At 30.3% G+C, this 14,524-nt stretch overlaps 1 protein-coding gene and 1 long non-coding RNA gene across 4 annotated transcripts in view; both read left to right on the top strand.

Annotated features, from left to right (window-relative positions):
* The window catches only part of LOC127702286 (deoxynucleoside triphosphate triphosphohydrolase SAMHD1-like), a 190,551-nt gene that overhangs the window by 153,074 nt on the left and 22,953 nt on the right, over positions 1–14,524 (top strand). The gene's annotated exons all lie outside the window — the stretch shown is intronic.
* Positions 2,028–12,631, top strand: LOC127702294 (uncharacterized). Its single transcript, XR_007982357.1, has 4 exons — positions 2,028–2,315; positions 3,930–3,996; positions 10,631–10,696; positions 11,270–12,631. It is a non-coding gene; the product is annotated as an uncharacterized LOC127702294 (long non-coding RNA).

Here is a 14,524-nt window from a genome sequence, read left to right as displayed (position 1 = left end):
TATTTCTATGAACGCAAATTTCAAATGCATAGAACCTACATACGTTAACAAACTCAAGTCTACGGTTTGTTTATGGTATATGTTAGCAAAATTGCTACATAAATATTTTCTCCTTTTCGAGGATTAACTGATTTTTTTAAATGAAAAAAATTTCGATGCAATAAAAATAGGTGGTGCTCAACTTTTGGCGGACTGTATATTTAGAAAAGAAAAGGGATAGTATCTGCACAAAAATAAATTCTTCAAATACTGATTACCAAAGAACAGTTGAAGAAAATCCTCCTGTTAACTTAAAGTATTATCTTATGACCTACAATTTAAAACAATTGGCCCACTGTGTCTGTATTACACAAAGCAGGGTTCATAGTGAAATCACAAATTTATCGTGACTTTTAGGACTACCCTAAGTCCATCCAAAAACACTTGTGTATAAATATACATATTCTAGCTGTAGTACCATATCTGTAATATGTCTTATCTTTGGAGATTTCCATTCTCTATCTTATTTCTTTAACATGACGACTAAGGCGTGTCCTAAGACCAGCACAATAGACGTCCTTGTCATAAGAAAGGTCTATTTCTCAGATACTCAGATACTATAAGCAATAGGGACGCCATGTTTGGTGTATGAAATGATTGTTAGATGTATATGTCTGACTGGCTGGTTTCGTCTGACCTCGAACTCATTTTCATGGTTCATTGAACAATGTTTAGTTTTTTGTGAATAGGTCAGTTTATCAGTTACTATAAACAATAGGCTATTTATAATTGGTGTATGGAATGATTGTAAGGTGTTCATGTCTGTCTGGCAGGGTTTGTACTACCTTGACCTCATGTTCATGCTTCATTGGTCAATGTTAAGATTAAGTGGTTTGAATCTCGGGTACTATAAGCGTTATGACAACTATATTTGGTTTATGGAATGACTGTACGGTGTAAATATCTGTCTGGCAAAGTTAATTAAACCGTGACTTCATTTTCATGGATCATTGACAGTGTTAATTATATATGATACTTGTAGTAAAACCTTCAATTCGCATACTTTCAAAATGATTTCAACCAAATGTAAACCAGATGAGACATTAGAGCATGTGCACTATTGTTATAGTTTGTTCTTATGTTGTACTGTTACAGCACTGTCCTATGTTAGGAGAGGGCTGACGCCTGTCTCAAGTAAGGAGAAGCCTGTAGTTCTGTAGTTGTAGTTGTATATTTGTAAATCGTAAATTATTTTGTTATAAATTAGGTCGTTAGTTTTCTCACTTGAATCATTTCAAATTTTACAAGATATAAGGTAAGAGCTTTTCTTCATTGTTGAAGGCCGTACGGTTGCTTTTTTCCACTTCATTTTAACTTTGGTGGATCTATGTCTCATTGACAATCAAACCACATCTCTTTCTTCTTACAGGGTATGTTATATGTGTTTAATAATGATATAATGTTATTGGTGAGAAATACAATCATGTACCCTTACTGATTCGATGGCAATTATATCAAAGTAACAAAATAATCAGAAATCAACACAATTCAGAATACTATGAAAACAATCCCAGGGCAGCAAAAATAAAAACAGATAATCTCAATACAGGTATTCAAAAAAGTATCTTTATTCGGTTCAAAGTTAGTTAAAAGTATGATAACTTATATTGTTTTATTAAAATAATAACATATTCAATTTTAGAATTATGTTTATATATCTACAAACAATGATCTATGATCACCTGGTATAAACGTGACTATATGTTGTATAGGTCTACCTCTTTGTTCACAAATGACCTTTTTTTTAATGCAACTTGTTCGATTTCTTACTGTTTTAAAATAAAATCATAAAATATAAATCGTAAGGGAACATGGCATTGTTATTTTTGGGTCATTGGAACTGACCTTTTTGTCTTAAGATGTGAGAACAGATACTTTTTCTTTTAAGTTAGCCTGGCCTCAGGCGGTCAACGGAAATTAAATGGTGTATGTATGTAGCAAGTATTTCAAATTACAGAATTCTGAAACAGATGATAATTAGCTGAAAACTGTCAAACAAAAGGGTCTGCTTTTCTATCCGAAAAACAAGTCTTTCATCTGATAAGAAATGCCAAGAGTATAATTATCGTTGTAACACTACACAGTTGGATGCTTTACATCTCGAAGATAAATCTTAATCCAGATTATGAACCATATGGGTTACTTACTGTCACACGCGGTGGTTTATTTATATATTTAGCGTTTGTCTCCCGCCACAGCATAGCACACGGTTCATTTTGTTAACCCTGTACACATCTTAACTTTCACTTGGATTTCTACAGTTTATTTTCTTGAAGGTACGTATAAGCTAAGTATGTGTGGCAAGATTCGCATTCATGAACTTTTAAAAATAATATTAAAAGTGATATTTCAAGATTTAGATAATTAAAATTTGAATAAATAGATATAAATATAAACAAATACATGCATTTTATAATAATAATAATAATAATAATAATAATAATAATAATAATATAATAATAATAATAATAATAATAATAATGATAATAATAATAAGAATAAAAACAACATTATGATAATAGTAATAATAATAAAAACAACATTATGATAATGATAATGAAATTATCATAATAATAAACTTTAAAATAATATTAAATATGTGGTTATAATCCTAAAAAAATATGATAATTATCAATATTATTAATATCATATTATAATAAACAATAACAATATTAATCCTGCTAAATATATTTATACAATGTAGTATTGATAATGATGATGACGAACAAATGTTTATTAATAGTATTTTATAGTTAAGATCGGGAATGTTATATTAATTAAATTTACGGGTTTCTTTTCGTTTCTGAATTTTAAGTTTCAGTTCCGTTTACAATCCGCTTGAAATATTTTTTAAATTGTTAACTTTTTCGCATAATAAAACTGGCACCACTGTAAATAGATTCAAATACATATATTCATTCTCATCCTTTTTTTTAGGCAGATAGGGAAGTCATATTTTTTTTTAATTTTTGACTTTTATTTCTTTCACATGTTTTTTTGTTTTTGTTTATTTCTAGTATCATGTACACTACTTAAAATACATTGAAACGTTTTTTTTTAATGTTATATAATTATATGCGGCTAAACATCAACGATATTATTCTGGAAAACTAGGTTGACGATCATTTGATAATTTAATGTGAAAAGGAGGTGCGGATTGGATATTCGCTTCCATATGCATTAAGAGGCTACATGTGCTATTTTTTATTCGCATTTTGTGTTGCAGAATTTTCATTCCTATCCTGATTTGGGAAATATTATTTAAACTTCTGATATATATTTATTTAATGTATAATTGAATTTTTTTATTGTGTGCAAATTTATGGATGTATATTTTTCTTGGTATTTGTCCATTTGCCACGAATCAATTTTGTTAAATAAGAATAAAAATTTAGCTCCATTTAAAGTAAAACAAAAGTAATACTCACCGATTTCACTATCTTCATGCTCCAATGTTGAAATTCCCTCTGTCGTATGTTGTTTTTTCACAAAAGTGTTATATAAAAAGTTTTCCGACATGCTTTTAAAATATATATCCAGCACTTTTCCACAGATAGTTAGTTTTGCCAGTTGTTCACTAACTGTGTGCAAAATACAATGTCATACAAAATTCAAAAAATAATCAAATTTTTGAATTAAAGTAAATAAACTCAATTTCACAAATCATCTTTTTTTAGTTAAAATCAATAATAGGTCCAAAACGCGTATTCAATATACATATTTTTACGTTTTTGTTGTATATTAGTATTTTTGAGTTACAGTAACTTATATTCCAATATGAATTTCCATCATTAAAATGTCAACGATTGTTGAATATGATTCAAAATTTGAAAAATAGCGCATTCATCTCTATTCTTTCATTGGTTCAAAATTCAAATTCGATATTTTAGGTCATGGAAGGAATAGACGTCTATAATTTTCACGAGGAAGAGGCCATTTCAAAGTCAGAAGATAGAGGTGAGTAAACATTGTTTGCGTTATTATTACATTTTTTTAACGTATTAATGATGTTTTTTATATTGTTGTTTCGTTTAGTTTTTTTTTTTAAATCATTATGGCGAAAGGTCGGTGTCCAATTTGCCCACTGTCCGTGAACCAACGGTTGAAGACTGCGTTTTGTATAAAGATATACCTGTATATATGTATAAGGCGATAGAAACGTTTTGACATACAGAGTAAACATGCATGCAAATGATTTGATGGTCTTAATAGTTAAAAAAAAGTGCAGTCATTTAACGCTGCATACTTCAAAAATATTCTTCAGATGAATTTCCGTATTACGAATCTTCTAATAATGACTAAAAAGTGAGGTGTGTGTCACTGACTATTTGATGGTAGCCCCCAAAAAACAATTCGGACTTCAAAGGGTTGTTGCAAGGGTATTTTGGGAGCAGTGTTCTCGCCCATCTTTCTACAAGAGGAATAGGATTTTAAACGTCCTTGTTTTTCCTGGGCGTGTGTGCGTATTTACATTCAGCACTGTCGAACTGACTCCACACTTTGGAAAGGGTCTTGCTGTCAATCAGAAGAAGCGCAAACATTTGTCAAAAGCGTAATTAAGAATAGAAAGGGGAAATGTGTCCAAGACACAACAACCCGACCAAAGAGATGAAAACAGCCAAAGGCCACCAGTGGATCTTCAACACAACAAGAAAATACCGATGGCGGGCTTCAGCTGGCCCATAAACACAAATATGTACTAGTACACTGAAAATGACGTCTCACTAAACTCTGAAACATATAAATGAATTAAAATTAACATACATATTTCTATTATCCAGTCAGCCTTGGGAAACTCGTTCCAGAGTATACGATAACTAATTAAGCTCGAGATCTGCTCACATGTACAAATGTTCACTTTCTTGTTTAAACGATATCTATGCATAAAGACAAAAATGTTTATAACGTGCATATGCAAGAACTTGATGTCCAATGCTTTAAAAAATATATTTTGCCAAAAGACCCCTCCCTGTTTTTGTACTCCATTCAGAGTGGGAAAATATCATGAAATTTGATGAATGTCTGATTCTATAAGATAAAAACATCAAATAAAAAGGAGATATATGATGATATATATTATTCCAAATATATTAAATTCTCCTTTATTGAAGAGTGTTCTTTTGTTTATAAAATGATTCGACTATCAAAGTTTTATTCTTGAAAAATATATTTGTATGGCCAATGTGTGTGGAAATTAGCCTAGGTTTATCCATGTAAACGTAATAAATACTATATTTACTATTATATAGATAAGCAAATTTGCACATGTGCATATTAACATGATTGAGATGCATGTGTGCATTTTCATCATGTGGACGGGCATTTACCCAATTAGAAAACCCCGTAATCTTTGTGGTACATAAAACGTAAAAAAGTAGAAATTTGATTGAAACAGCCTAAGATTTATAAAGTCAATGAAGTTAGTGATTTATATAACAATGGTCAATTTCTTATAACTATCAAATATAAATCCATTTTCAATTAAATTGTTGGCCCTCATAGCGTGATGTCAAATACACATACCAAGTCTTATCAAGAATCACAGAAAGTGACTCGTCACCTGCCAGCAGGGGCCTGTTTATCGAAACTGTCCTAAGATCGGTCCTACGAATTTCTTAGGACAGAAATTAGGATAAAGTTAGGACCGACTTACGACATGTCTCAGCATGCACATCGAAGCTATCTTAGGATTATCTTAGCTAGGATGTCCTAACCGCTGTCCTAAGTATTGGCGTAAAAGAAAATAACAAATCGAAAATGAAAAAATGAAAATATTGTATCAAATTTAACCAATAACTATAATTTTAAAAAAAGATAAATAATGAGAAAATAATTATTAGTTTTAAATTAAAGGTGATAAATACTTTTTATATTTTAATGGTACATTTTAACTCATAAAACAAAACATAAGACAAAAAAATATAACTACGTTTTATATAAGAATTGAAACAAACGAATTATAAATATTTAAAATAAAATATATAATCGGTAAAATCATTATATGCTTTGAGTGAGCTGAATTCGAAGTGTCACGGTTTCATAGTTAAAAGTTCAAAGGCAAATCTCGTGCATCTTTCATAGAAATACTGAGTACTTCAACTATTTTATTACTGCAAATAACATGCGATGATACGTGTGAATATAAGAGACGAAATTCGAATTCTACCGATGCAAAACTACAGACTCTCTTGGACGACGTGGACAAGAGTAACCCTTTGCTTTTTGGTAAATTGCCAAATGTTGCAACAAGTGGTGCTGAAAAGAGGGATAGGAATTTAATATGCATTAAAGGAACTACCATTTGATTTTTAAGGGGGGGGGGGGGGGGGGGGGGGGGGGGGACTAGGATGAATTTTGAAAAAAGGCAGGACAGGAGTATGGAGTAAAAAAAAAGGCAGGATTGAGCAACTTTGCCAAAAAAAAGCAAGATGACAATTTATGTAAAAATAAGTCATGATAAACTAATTAAAAAAAAAAGGCAAGACCGAATAGAGTGAAAAATAAAAAGGAAAGACAAAGATTACAACAATGAAAAAAGAAGAACAACATTTTTCATCCTAGCCCCACCCCGTCATAAAAATCAAATGGTAGTTCCTTAAAGTAAATGCAACCAATATAGGCCATATTTGTTTATAAAATAACAATCCTAAATATATCATAAAGTTAGGACCATCCTAAGACCATCTTAAGACACCTAAATTGGTATCCTAAAGTTAGGACAATTCCTAGGATTTTCCTAAGTTACGACATGTTTGATAAACCCACTTAGGACTAAGATATGTCCTAAGTTGGTCTTAGGACAGGTCCTAATCCTAAGACTGCTTCGATAAACAGGCCCCTGGTTATCCAATCTTAAAATTTTAATCGGTACAAGGAGTATACAATTTGTACTGAAACACACTATCCAGTATTTTAATCGGTGGATTTTTGAGTCTGATTACGATAACCGTACTCGTAATATCAATGACTGTAAGAACTTGGTTCGCTCCTTAGCGTCGATTTTGTGTTTTTGTCAATATAGTGCTAGTTTTCCCTTCGAATTATGATGATCACTTTTGAAAGTTCTGTATATTTTTTTCATATTTTAAAGACTAGAACCAATGTTTCGATACTCTGAAGATGTCTTGATTATTGATTAATTTTTGTTTGCTTCAAGTCCAGTGGCAAATATTTCATAAACATTGAGATAAAAGATTTCAAAAGTATCTAATACTAGTAGATAGGCATACAGAAAACGTAAAATGGCACAGGAAAATGGTGTCATTATATAATTGTAATGCCTACTCAAATCCAATCCATTAGAAAACGAATTTTTACCACCATGAACTTGCACTGCACTATCATTAGAATAGTAGAATCGAATAATATATACAAATGGATGAAAATTATATAAACTAGTATTAATATAATATATAACAACAAACCAGAGTATACTGATAACAAATGATTGTATCACTTCAATGTAATAGTTATTTGGGTGAGGTTTAATTCCCTGTCATTTATTCATCATTCACACAGGTACTTGTCTCAGAAAAAAATAAATCTATGTACCTTAACCTAACTTTCAGGTATAGAGATGTGATTTTTTTTCTCAGACAAGTGCTTGAAACAATCCACCAGAACTTGCAGTCATCCGATGTTCAGTACTCCGATAAAGTGTGTGGTTCTTTTTTGAAATGTTGTATTTTTGTCATAGGGTCAAAGTGAAAATTTTTTAAAAATTTTATGAGAATTAAACAAAACAAATTAACTTTAGTCGTGTTTGGTAATACTTTGAATCTGTATTTTTTTATCTGAAATAAATTTTCTGAGATAGTCTGTTTCAAATCAGTGTATTTATTATACACTGAAATCGTCAAATTTGTTTATTTCTACCATTTTCTTTACCTATAATTATTCTTATGTCAGTGAATTATTTCATTTTTAAGTAATTTTATATCCGTGATGTTTTCCTTTCATTGTTGAATATATCTTTTTTTTTGTTGGTATTTGGTTCAATTTCAAAATTTTCTCCAATCAAAGTAACGATCGCAGACATCATGCATACCGTTGCCATTGTTGAGAGTCCTTAATGTCAAATTGAACAAACGACTGTCTAAAACAATATACATAATATTTTAGCATTTTTTCAAAAAGGAATAGGGTCCAGAATGAATTCGTGTGTTTTCTAAAATGTTTATTGAAATCTTTATTATTGTGGTATGAAGTCAAGGAATGTTCACGTATCTGATGCGGCAAAAAGTATTAAGATTTCAGAAATGGGTTATAGCACGGATTTGTATACTATACAAATCCTTGGTTATAGTTATCACCGTATAGATAACAATGTATTTTTATGCAATAAATTGAGCGCAGCCATTTGTGAATGGAACGGTAAAAAGAAATAAGAATATATATTTTTCTCCTGGAAAGCGTTATTACTATTTGTCCTCAAAAGTAAACTATTAAGGACCGTTTTTTTATAACTTTTGATCAAATTTAGGAAATTTTCTGAAAAACCTTCCCCATATTAACCAAGAGAAGTCATGGGACCCTATGTGCGGTAAAATCACAAATAAATATCGCGCTCCTCATTTGACAACAACAGTGTTCTGTATATTGTGTATACAATGCACACACATCCTTTAAATAATTTATTTCATTCGTAAGTATCAAGGAAATTCTTCCCATGTCGTGTACACGTATATTATGATAAATTTATGAAGGAAACCTTAAACCCGTGAGAATTGTCTTTACTCCCAATCCTATATTTTGATTATCATCTTTGTACCGTATTCAAAAGTTCAATGAAGAGCTATATATATAATCTGGGAACTGTTTATCTAACGTCAATATATATGTTCCTGGTATAATTTGGCATACTAGAAAACATGAGACGAACTTATTGATTCTAAATGGGGTGCTGAACTTAAATATGAATTATTTGCTTGCATATTGGTTGGGTTGTTAAATTAAGTATTTAAAACCGATGCAATTGTTTGAAATATTAGAGTGAGAATATTTTCAACTTGGATGATTTTACGTTTAACCGACAAAAGTTACGTGTTGACCACTTTGACAGGTCACTGCATACCAGTATATTTCTCAGGGGTGGTGTTCTCGAAAGTATCCTAAGATTCGTCCTAAGTCATATCTAAGACCAATTTTAGGATGGACTTAGGATCGTCTTAGGACACTCTTAAGTTGTGTCTCGAAGCTATCTCAGACGCATCTTATGTTAGGACGTCCTAAAAATATCCTAAGTACGAAATTTTGAATAGTTAAAGTAATTTTTTGATAAAACATTTATTAAAGACGACCCAATTAATAAAATTGTTTACGAAATTTTATAATAACATGTATTATTAAATGCATGATTTCAAATGTAATTATAAAATAATACCAAGAAGGATTGTAATTTAAACTTGATACAATGTGTTTTGAAATGAGAATTTGAAAATCGTATTGTCATCGTATCGTGAAACACGAAGTTCAAAGTTTAAAATCATGCACAATTTCTTTATATTCTAGTTAATAATCGATGGTGCGCTTCATTTCATGTTCCACTTCACGTAAAAAAGATTGCAAAAAAGCATGCACAAAGTGTGGATGAAGATAGGATGATCTTAGGACTCCTAATTAGGAAAAATGCGATATATCCTAAGTTAAGAGAGTTTCGAGAACACGACTTAGGACAAAGACTTGTCATAAGTTGTTCTTAGGACACGTCCTAGACCTAAGATAGCTTCGAGAACACCACTCCTGAACTCAAAGACAATTAAGAGTAAAGTATGAACGCGAAAACTATTTGTTATTAAATTGAGATAAAAGTACTATTAAAAACTATGACAAAATAAAAAATAAGATTAAGTAACAACATGCTAGCTATTGAACGTGGAAGGTATAATATTGAATTATTTGTAGATCTTACTGAACAATATTGTCATTTACACTTAATTTCTCTCGTTTATAATAATATTAAAGATAATACATAACCCAATACTGTAAAAAACAAACTATTTCGGGGCAGTAACCCAACAATAAGTTGTCCTATTGGTCTGAAGATTACTTGACAGGTAGATCTAAACCGGTTTAACACGTTCACCTATGTAAGTTTTGCTCTTTCTGCTCTTGTTTTTTTAAGCCAAACATTTCATTTGACACATATGCTCTATTTTTAGACACTCCCGCCATTTTTTTTGAATGATTTAAATCCCAGAATACAATCTATATACAAGTTATTCTAAGGAAATTCAATTAAAGTGTTTTTATTTGGCCAAGTAGTTTCAGAAAAGAAGATTTTTGAAAAAGTAATTAGACTTTCACAAAAAAATGTAAAAAAACGCGTTTTAAGGACAACAAATCCTCAAATGGTCAAGATTCCTTTATTAAAGATTTATTTGTCATTAATGTCAGCTGAAAAACATGACACTATTACTAAAGCCACCAGTAGTTTTAAATTCTTAAGTCAATTTACAATACAACTAAAAGTATTTGAAAATCATGTAAAGTGAAAGGCTACAAACAGTGACGATAATAATACTTTTGTTTAAATATTTGAACCTTTATATGGTTGATATATATGTACATTTAATGAATTTATCTCTTTCAGGAAAACATTTTACCATTCCCTTTACCTACCACTAGCATTGAAACTCCTCCTCCAGTAGAGAATACTGTAAGTGTTTTCAAAAGTATACAAATAGTTACAATCAAGTTGATGTTAATTTTTCAATGTTAAAGTGGTCAGATGAAGAAACTGTCATTTTTTTCCTGATGAGTCACAGGGTGATGGTCTCTAATTTTCTAGAAGAAGGTAGACCCTGTGTAATCATTGTATTAAACGTTGTATGATTGCCAATCAGACAAATACCCACTGTATACCAAAGTTAATGTAAACAAAAAAAATATATCGCTGTACATTCTATAACAATGAGTGAAACCAATCCCATAAGGTAATCTATAAAGGAACCTGACTTGACAAAATGTAAAACAATTTAAAGAAGAAAACAAACAACCTGTGTCAATTATGTCAGATCAGCCCTGCCCCAGTTGACAGACTGCTGATGTATGTAATGCTCTTGTACATCTACAAATTAAACCCATGGCTGTAATATGAAATTAAGGAGATGTGGTATGATTGCAAATGATCAACTATCAGTCTTAGACCAAATTTCATGGATGTTTATAAAAAATGTATTAAAGCTAATTTTATTTCATAATAAATAATTTATACATTCTTTTTTTTTAGATTGAGAACAAAAGCAATGACTGCTATGTAGTAGATTGGAATGGTAAAGTGTTTTTGTCCCTAAAGATGTCTGAAAAATCCTATATTTTTTGCAAGAGGCAAATTGGACAAATGACTGGAGACCAATTTATTTCCAATGAAAATAAAGACTCTTACGTTTTAAACAGAAAAGACATTCAAGGGGACCAAAAAGGTTTTATCATATGCTATATTAAATGCAATGTGAATGACAATAAAATTTGTTTGTTTAAACCAGCAACTTCACTAAAGGATGAAATACTAAATTATATGAAGGATGAAGGACCAACTGAAAACGATAAACATGATGACGAGGTTGATGATACGTCCAAATGAAATAAACTGTTTTATTATATGACTAAATTTTCTGTTTTCTAATTTGCTAAAAACATTAGAAATCCTCTTCGATAAATCATCATATTGAACGCGACAAAAATCATGAGAGGTTAATATAAGATTCGGAACAGTGTCTGTATACCTAAATATAGATTTTCAAAGGAAAAGTCAATGACGTAGGTTTATAACGTCATGTACAATCCCGTTGTTCTTTTTCTTCTTATTTTCTGGGCATTTTCTGCTGTTCTTTTTATTTTAGGTGTATTTCTCTATCAACTTTACTGAATATTTCAACTTACAAAATGTATAAAAAAAATTAACAATCATGAGATAGGAAATTTGTTTTTATAAAATGTATCCATCAGCGTTCTTGTGATAAAATCATTATTAACTGCATACATGCATTTTTGATAAGTGCAGTGCACCAAATAAAAAGTAACAAATGTAAAATAACTTGTTTATATTTATTTTGGTATTGAAATAATGTCATATACCGTTACCTTTTATAGATGCTGTAATGTACCAAATCTATTACTTATTGTATAAGTATGCAGGTTGATTATTGCCTTTATGAACCACTTATGTATTTGTATCTCATATTTGATGTGCTAGCTAAATAACTGGCAGCATACATATGCAAACAAATTTAGTCGTTGTAAAGCTTTTGTCTAAACATCTCTATATTGATAACAAAAATTTGCCTTTAGTCTATTATAAAATGTGTTTTGAATAACAACATACTATAATATACATTATGTATAACTCATATAGAGGAGTATTTTACTCAGAAGTGAACACATTTTTTGTAATGTGTTTATTATATGTGTTTCACTCATTGGTCATAATTAACTTCTCACAAATAAACCGAAATGCAATCTTTTAGTGTGTGTTTGTTGTGTAATGTTAATAAATTTAACAGCTAAATATTCTGATTCGTGCAGCTCTTGTAACAGAAATCTGATGAGCTTTTTTCAAAATGTATAAGATATCATAGCAAAAGAAAACCCATTGAATTTGATATTCATTTTCGAGACTGTGTTCTAAACAAAATAGGGGCCTCGGTGGCCGAGTGGTCTAAGTAGTTACTACTGTAATCACTAGCCAGTCAGCACTGAGGTTGTGAGTTTGAACCCCGCTCGTGCGGGTGCACTCGACTCCAATCTTAATTGACTAGGATTGTCAGTTTTCCTATCGAAGGTCTGTGGTTTTCTCCGGGCACTCCGGCTTCCTCCACCAATAAAAACTGGCCTCCACGAAATAGCCCAAAAGCGGTGCTTAAAAGTGGCGTTAAAACACCAAAATATCAAATATTTCTTAACAAAATACATATCTCATAAAGTACACGGTTGTAAACAAACTTCTGGTTAGTAAATAGTTGTCTCAAATAGAAAAATAAAATCATTACCTCAGATACGCATTATTCTTAACAAAACTCTGATATTGAGAATTCTTAGCTGGAAATCTGATAAGAAAATCGTTTCTTCAGATATATACCAATTTTACCAGAATTCTGATGAGCAAATTGTTTCCTCAGATAAATAGTACTCTTAACAGAATTCTGATAAGAAAATTGTTCCCTAAGATGATAGTATATTCTTAACATAATTTTGATAAGAAAACCGTTTCCGCAGATATATAGTATATTCTTAACAGAATTCTGATAAGAAAATATTTTCATCAGATAGATAGTTTTCTTAACAGAATTCTGATAAGAAAATTGATTTCTCAGATAGATTAAATTGTTAACAGAATTCTGATAAGAAAATTGCTTCCTTAGATGATAGTATATTCTAAACAGAATTCTGATAAGAAAATCGCTTCCGCAGATACATTCTATATAGTATATTCTTAACAGAATTCTGATAAGCAAATCGTTTCCTCAGATAGAGAATTCTTAACAGAATTCTGATAAGAAAATGGCTTCCTTATATGATAGTATATTCTAAACAGAATTCTGATAAGAACTTCGCTTACGCAGATATATAGTGTATTCTAAACAGAATTCTGATAAGCAAGTCGTTTCCTCAGATAGATATTATTCTTAACAGAATTCTGATAAGAAAATTGTTTCCTTAGATGATAGTATATTCTTAACATAATTCTGATAAGAAAATCGTTTCCGTAGATAAATAGTGTATTCTTAACAGAATTCTGATAAGAAAATATTTTCATCAGATAGATAATTTTCTTAACAGAATTCTGATAAGAAAATCGTTTTCTTAGATAGATAGTATTCTTAACAGAATTCTGATAAGAAAATATTTTCATCAGATAGATAATTTTCTTAACAGAATTCTGATAAGAAAATCGTTTTCTCAGATAGATAGTATTCTTAACAGAATTCTGATAAGAAAATTGTTTCCTTAGATGATAGTATATTCTTAACATAATTCTGATGAGAAAATCGTTTCCGTAGATAGATAGTATATTCTTAACATAATTCTGATAAGAAAATCGTTTCCGTAGATAGATAGTATATTCTTAACAGAATTCTGATAAGAAAATCGTTTTCTCAGATATATAGTATATTCTTAATAGAATTGTGATAAGAAAATCTTTCCCGCAGATAGATAGTACATTCTTAACAGAATTCTGATAAGAAAATTGCTTCCTTGGATGATAGTATATTCTAAACAGAATTCTGATAAAAAAAAATCGTTTCCGCAGATATATAGTATATGCGTAACAGAATTCTGATAAGAAAATTGTTTCCTTAGATCAAATAGATACTGATGATGCTGATATAAACAGTTTCTCTTTCGATAATTTTTTTAACAGAATTCTGTTAAGTCTTTAAAGTCTACAATCCGGGAATCATTCTAAAAAAAGTCGTGATAAATTGATACCTAGTTAGAAGATGTCTCATTCTTATCGTATCAAATCCGGAATTTGATCATATGG

The sequence above is a fragment of the Mytilus californianus genome, unplaced genomic scaffold (genome assembly GCF_021869535.1).
Source record: "Mytilus californianus isolate M0D057914Y unplaced genomic scaffold, xbMytCali1.0.p SCAF_5, whole genome shotgun sequence".
NCBI classification, from domain to species: Eukaryota; Metazoa; Mollusca; class Bivalvia; order Mytilida; family Mytilidae; genus Mytilus; species Mytilus californianus.
This window is presented reverse-complemented; position numbering and strand designations above follow the sequence as displayed.